General features: G+C 41.6%; 1 long non-coding RNA gene across 1 annotated transcript; it reads right to left on the bottom strand.

The window, feature by feature from the left end:
* Nucleotides 1–705: 705 nt before the first annotated feature.
* Nucleotides 706–2,401, bottom strand: LOC139578979 (uncharacterized). The gene is made up of 2 exons (XR_011675660.1): nt 1,923–2,401; nt 706–1,519 (listed from the first exon to the last, which is right to left on the bottom strand). It is a non-coding gene; the product is annotated as an uncharacterized lncRNA (long non-coding RNA).
* Nucleotides 2,402–6,735: the final 4,334 nt, after the last annotated feature.

Genomic DNA, 6,735 nt, shown 5'->3' with positions numbered 1-6,735 from the left:
ATTTTTGGATTCAATGTTCAGATATTCACAGAAGAATATATAGCATAACACAATCATCCTAACTGGAAAAATGTAGGCTACATTTGTCCTAGAGCTGAGGAAAGATTGACCCAACACAAGCAGTCATATTTTCTAACTCTCGGCTGACATAAACTACAATATGAATTAGCTAATAGCAATTACTATGTATAATTAATCACATCACGGGTGAGCACACCATTGATCGAAATAATTAGGTAAAGCACTTTTTAGAAATCGAAAGTAATCCGAAGATTAGTTTCAGCGCGCAGCCATGCATTTTTTTTTCTCACAGAAACCGAAGATAATAAGAGAAGACGAGATGAGTTTGGTCTGTTTATAGTATGCATGTTGAAGGGGTGTGTCGTCTACCGTCGTTCACATCCCACCATTCATTTCCGGAAGTCCTCAAAAAACGAGTGAACTCTTAGTCACCTCATTTTGTTATAACATCTTTGGTCAAACAGACGATTACGTGAACCCAGAATGCATTGAATGTCAACAAACATGACTACACAGCTGGAATTAGCTTAGCTCATCATAATCAGTACAACCTTCAAAAAAGTATTTTACACACATAATATGTGCCCATTACAATCTGTGCAAGAATCGGAATGCATGATTTGTCACCTAGATTTGAAAACATGTGAATAAAACCGTAAATACACAAATAATTGCCACACAAAACATTTTCTGATAGTGATTTATTGATACAAGTGGCGCGTGCCGGCAGTCAACCACGTACCCTCTCACTCTAAACCATTCAGTGTTGTTGTTTATGTATGTAGCTAGTGAGATGAGCTGAAGCATTAGCAATGTCTTTCAAAAGGAGACAACAAACAAATGTGGAAATTCTGGAGATTTTTTAAAATTCTGACAATGAGTCTGAGTATGAAAGTCAGGAATCAGATTCTGACAGTGACAGTGAGGAGCTGCCCCCCAACCTTGTAGCCATTGAGAACCCTGAATCTGAATTTCCCTTGTCCACTGACAAAGTCCCAGTTCCCTTTGAAGATGCTGGTGGTGATGGAGGCATACCAACAGTGGATGAAGTACAGGAGTTCTGTGGTAGCTGGAAGGCCACCAGTCATTTCACCCCTCCTGGCCCTGGTGTTTGCTTTGATGAGTCCCAGTCTGGAGTGCAACGCCCCTTGCCATTTCCAACTGAGGCAGAGTGCTTCAAGTTGTTTCTGACAGAGGAGCTGGTGGGAGACATAGTAGAGATCAATCGCTATGCCTTGGAGCTACAGGATAAGAGAGAGCCAGGAGTGGTGGACAACCACAATTAGTGAAATGTATACATTCCTGGTGACAGTAAAGACTGCTTTCTAGTTCTGCTGCTATGACTGCATTTCATCAACGCTACTACCATCCTAAATGACCCGTTATACAAAATAAGAAATGTTAACAGCTGGCAGTAAAGTGGCATGACAAACGAGACGTCCATGTCCTCTCCACTGTCCATACAGCAACCATGTCGGCCACAGGGAAGGTGGACCACCTGACGGGAGAGAAACAAACCAGACAGAGAAACATGAAACCAGACTGCGTGCTTGACTATTACCTCAAAATGGGGGCAGTGGATGATAAACAGCTTTGTGGAATGCACTCAGAAAACGACCAAGTGGTATAAGATATTTTTCAATTTTTCCAGGGTAGCGTCAAAATACAACATGCCAATACTTCTGACGCATTTAGCATTGTTTTACAGAACTAATAGAATAATGTAACTAGCTACATAAGCACGATTGAATATAACACCATAAAAGGTGAGTAACATGAGTAACGTTACATCGTGTGTCTGCGGTTATAAGGAATATATACAAATATATTATGCTCCATTCACACAGTGAGCTATAGGAGAAACGGTATAACACGACACAATAACGCAATTAGGCACTTACTTTGATAGAAACGCAGTCTTGATTTGAAGATGGGTGTCTGGAGTGACGCCTCTAGCACTGAGACGCTGTGCCACTTGGGAGTCATAAGGCCAGGGTAGCTTCAAAATACAACACATGCTAATACTTCCCTGACGCAATTAGCATTGTTTTCCAGAGCTAATAGGAGAATGTAGCTAGCTACCTAAGCATTGAGTATAACACCATAAATGTTATGAAATGAGTAACGTTACATCGCGTGTCCGCGGTTATAAGGAATATACACAAAAACACGATGCTACAGTAGAAACGACATAACACGACATGCAGAAACTATTATAACGAAATAAGGCACTTTGATAGAAACGCACACATTTCCAAAGGTATTATTGGTAACGAAAACAACGTTGATTTCGATGCAGGCGACAGGTGGAATAATATGAACACGTGTATGCAGGACGGCAGATGAGTAAATGTCCTGCACAAACAATTGAGAAGTGTTTGGGGAATTGTGTCCGGGTCAGAAATGTCAAAAAAATTAATTGGTCTGCAAAAGTAAAAATGACTACTTTTATGTGAATGAATGAGGCGGAACACACCTCATTTCAAACTGTTATTAGAAAATAAAAAACTTGTTAGAAAATAATTTAAAATTGACAAATAAAAACAGGCTGCGTGCTTTTGTTTGAGGGCAGCGCGGATGAAATGTACTGTTACATAACAAACACATTCTGGAATGGAGAGAACTTTCTAATATCACGTGCATAAAAAAACTCACGCTGGGGCGACCGTTAGAGATATTTGGAACTCACGCATGAAAGGGTTAAAGCTAGTGAGGGAGATATGAGTCTCCAGCTCAGTGATTTTTGCAGTTTGTTCCAGTCATTGGCAGCAGAGAACTGGAAGGAAAGGCGGCCGAAGGAGGAATTGGCTTTAGGGGTGACCAGTGAAATATACCTGCTGAAGCGCGTGCTATGGGTGGGTGCTGCTATGGTGACCAGTGAATTGAGATCAGGCGAGGCTTTACCTAGCAAAGACTTATAGATGACCTGGAACCAGTGGGTTTGGCAACGAATTTGAAGTGAGGGCCAGCCAATGAGAGCATTCAGGTCGCAGTGGTAGGTAGTATATGGGGCTTTGGTGACAAAACGGACGGCACTGTGATAGACTGCATCCAATTTGCTCAGTAGAGTGTTAGAGGCTATTTTGTAAATGACATCGCCGAAGCCAAGGATCGGTAGGATAGTCAGTTTTACGAGGGTATGTTTGGCAGCATAAGTGAAGGATGCTTTGTTGCGAAATAGGACGCTGATTCTAGATTTAATTTTGGATTGGAGATCCTTAATGTGAGTCTGGAAGGAGAGTTTGCAGTCCATCCAGACACCTAGGTATTTGTAGTTGTCCACATATTCTAAGTCAGAACCGTCCAGAGTAGTGATGCTGGACTGGCGGGCAGGTGTGGGCAGCGATCGGTTGAAGAGCATGCATTTAGTTTTACTTGCATTTAGGAGCAGTTGTAGGCCACTGAATGAGAGCTGTATGGCATTGAAGCTCGTTTGGAGGTTAGTTAACACAGTGGCCAAAGAAGGGCCAGAAGTATACAGAATGGTGTCGTCTGCGTAGAGGTGGATCAGTGAATTTCCAGCAGCAAGAGCGACATCATTGATGTATACAGAGAGAAGAGTCAGCCCGAGGATTGAACCCTGTGGCACCCCCATAGAGACTGACAGAGGTCCGGACAACAGGCCCTTCGATTTGACACACTGAACTCTGTCTGAGAAGTAGTTGGTGAACCAGGAGAGGCAGTCATTTGAGAAACCAAGGCTGTTGAGTCTGCCGTTGGGTCTTGACTCGCTGTTCTCAAATCGTGGCATTCTTGAGAAAGTGTGAAAGACTTTCAGTGGAATCGTGGCACGGAAAATCTCCCTTCCACTCTCTGCATCCCAGAGTCTACATGTAGCCTTGCCTCGGGACCTATACACACCCACTAAGTGTAGCAGCCCTATGTAGGCACGCAGGTCAATCTTATCTATCCTGTTCCGGTTGTCTCCATATTTACGGAAATATGTAATCTCCAGGATGATTTTTTCAATGGCTTTTGTGATGAACATGTAGAATGTTGAGGCTATGTCCTCGGCATGGGCAACTGCATGTCTTGTGGGCCCTGGGGTCATCCTTATGACATTTTGTGCTGCCATCCTGCCCTGGTTGTCATATGGTGACAAGGACCATGTTATTGTGCTGTTCTTCGACAAAAATGTTTCTCTTTCAGTTTGGGGGATTTCTTCTTCATCTGAAGATGATGCATCGTGCTCTGGGTTGTATTCTTCCCCATCTTCTTCTCCAGATACCCCCTCTTCTAAATCATTGTTCTCTTGTTCCTCCTGGACATCTGAAAAAAATCAGGCACTGAGACGTGCACTCATGGCTTCAGGCAAGAGAAAACTGGGGGGACTGTCATCTGCAGCACCTTTAAACCCTCTGATTGCATTCCCCATTAATAAACAATGCTTTTAAGAAATGTTTATTTTGTCTGAAACTATTTTTTATTTGTCTGAAATTGTTTTTATTTTGTCTGTGAACTGGAGTCATGTGTGGGGTCGTGGAGGGGAGATGTGGCACATGCACAATAACATTTTAGTTTGTCTGTGTTCAATCAGTAGCGCACATAATCTCAATTTCTCATTGTGTGCGCATGTGTGTGTCTTTGTGGTTATTGTGGTGTGTAAATTATTTTATAACTGGGGGTCAAAAATGACCCTAAGACAATCTTTGGTGGTGTACAGCTTTCATGGAAATATGAACATAGGCAATGTTTCACTTTTTCTGATGCTGGGGTCACTCTAGGAAAAGTCATACAATTTCAAGTTGAAAACATTTAGGGGGTTTTCTCTGCTTTTAAACATAGTGGCTTAAGGGTAATTTTTGACACTTAAGACAACACAAGGGTAGAGCAGATTTGTACTCTTTAGTGTCATGCCCTGACCTTAGTTCCTTTTTTATGTCTCTATTTTGGTTTGGTCAGGGCGTGAGTTGGGGTGGGCATTCTATGTTTTGTTCTATGTTTTGTATTTCTAGGTGTTTGGCCTGGTGTGGTTCTCAATCAGAGGCAGCTGTCTATCGGTGTCTGTGATTGAGAACCACACTTAGGTAGCCTCATTCCCACCTGTGCTTGGTGGGTAGTTGTTTCCTGTTGTGTGTCTGCACCAGCCAGAACTGTTTCGGTCGTTATCTTTGTTATTTTTGTTATTTCAGTGTTCATTTAATAAATATGGACACGTACCACGCTGCACCTTGGTCCTCTCCTTCCAACAGCCGTTACATTTAAGCTTGCCATAACAACATGGCAAGCTTGGGAGTAGGTTTACGACAGTCATAAATACCTCTTTCCCTCTTTTTCTCTCTCCCCACTATAACTGATGTGACATAAGGAAACCCATGGGTTAACATAGAGATTCTGGGTAACATCAGAAGTTGGGGGAAATGAACTATATTCTGGTAATCCAACCAACTGTACATATGCGGTGGTACTTAAGGTATATTATGTCAGTTCGGTTGCCCTCTGACACATTCTCATCAATGATAGAATGACATAAACTCTATTGTAGAAAGTCTAAACGTCAGAGGTATCGGATTCACATGGAATTGTTGTTTAATTAAAATGTTTGAATATGACATTATTTGTGAAGAGGTGAAATGTAATTTTAGCTTCCAAATGAGAGATCTGTGCTTTCATAAGTTTTCCTCTGCTCACAGTGGCCCGCCCCTGTGAAGAGGCATGGGTTAGAAACTTTTCAGACACACTCCTCTACCTCCACTATATAAAGCCAGTGACAAAAATGTAACTTCCTGTTCCGGGTACACCAGGATGACGATCCGATGTCAGAATGGTTCAGACAATAATTACAGAACTAGGCCAACATCAGCATGGACTTTGATTGTGAATGGTATGAACTTTGAACTCGTATTCACTACAGAAGTGATATCTCCTAACCGTTGAGTTGGCAACAGCTAAACGCAGGTTAGGAAGGACAGTCCGAGTACCCCTTCTACTACACACAACGTTACTACAACATATCCCGTGACAACCAGAGACATTCTTCAAAGGACAGAGGACTCGGGTTGGCGACACGGTCCATCTACCACCAACCTACTGAAGCGCAGCTCAGAGTAAATATGTATTGCATTTTCTTTTTCAAATGGGCGGTAATTTAGAATGCATCAGATACTTTATGTACGACAGCACAGCTCGCCTATGTTCCAGTCTCCCGCTCTTTCACTAAAATCCCGCCCCTTCCCTTTGTGTAACAAGCTGTCATATCTATTCCGCCCGCTAGGGACGTTTTCTGTATGACGTAATTTGTGATCAAGTTATGATTTAATTGTATATGTGTGATTCTGTGTGATTAGTTAGGTATTTAGTAAATAAATAATTAAACCCAATTTTGTATTGCTGATTCAACTTGTTAGCCAGGATTCTTGCAGATAATCAAGGACTTACAACTTTCAGATGAGACTGAATAAAATGACGATTAATGTGACGGCTATTTAGTAAAATATTACAAAATCTTTAAGAGTTTATTCGAAAGAAAACAGCTCTATAAATATTCTTTCGTGGTGTCCCTCTCTAGTTAATTAATATTTACATGATTAGTTCAATCAGGTAATATTAATTACGGAGAAATTATTTTATAGAATAGCATGTCATAGCAATCAATCTGGCATAGTCAAAGACACGACATATTGGTGCCCCGTGTGAGGAGTCTAAGATAGAATGAGGCTTTCATTCTGATTCAGCCTGTATAAAATTTAAAAGCAGATTCCATAATATACCAAA

This window comes from Salvelinus alpinus, chromosome 6, assembly GCF_045679555.1.
Source record: "Salvelinus alpinus chromosome 6, SLU_Salpinus.1, whole genome shotgun sequence".
Classification (NCBI taxonomy): domain Eukaryota; kingdom Metazoa; phylum Chordata; class Actinopteri; order Salmoniformes; family Salmonidae; genus Salvelinus; species Salvelinus alpinus.
Note: the sequence above shows the minus strand (reverse complement) of the source record. Positions and strands in the feature narration are given on the sequence as shown.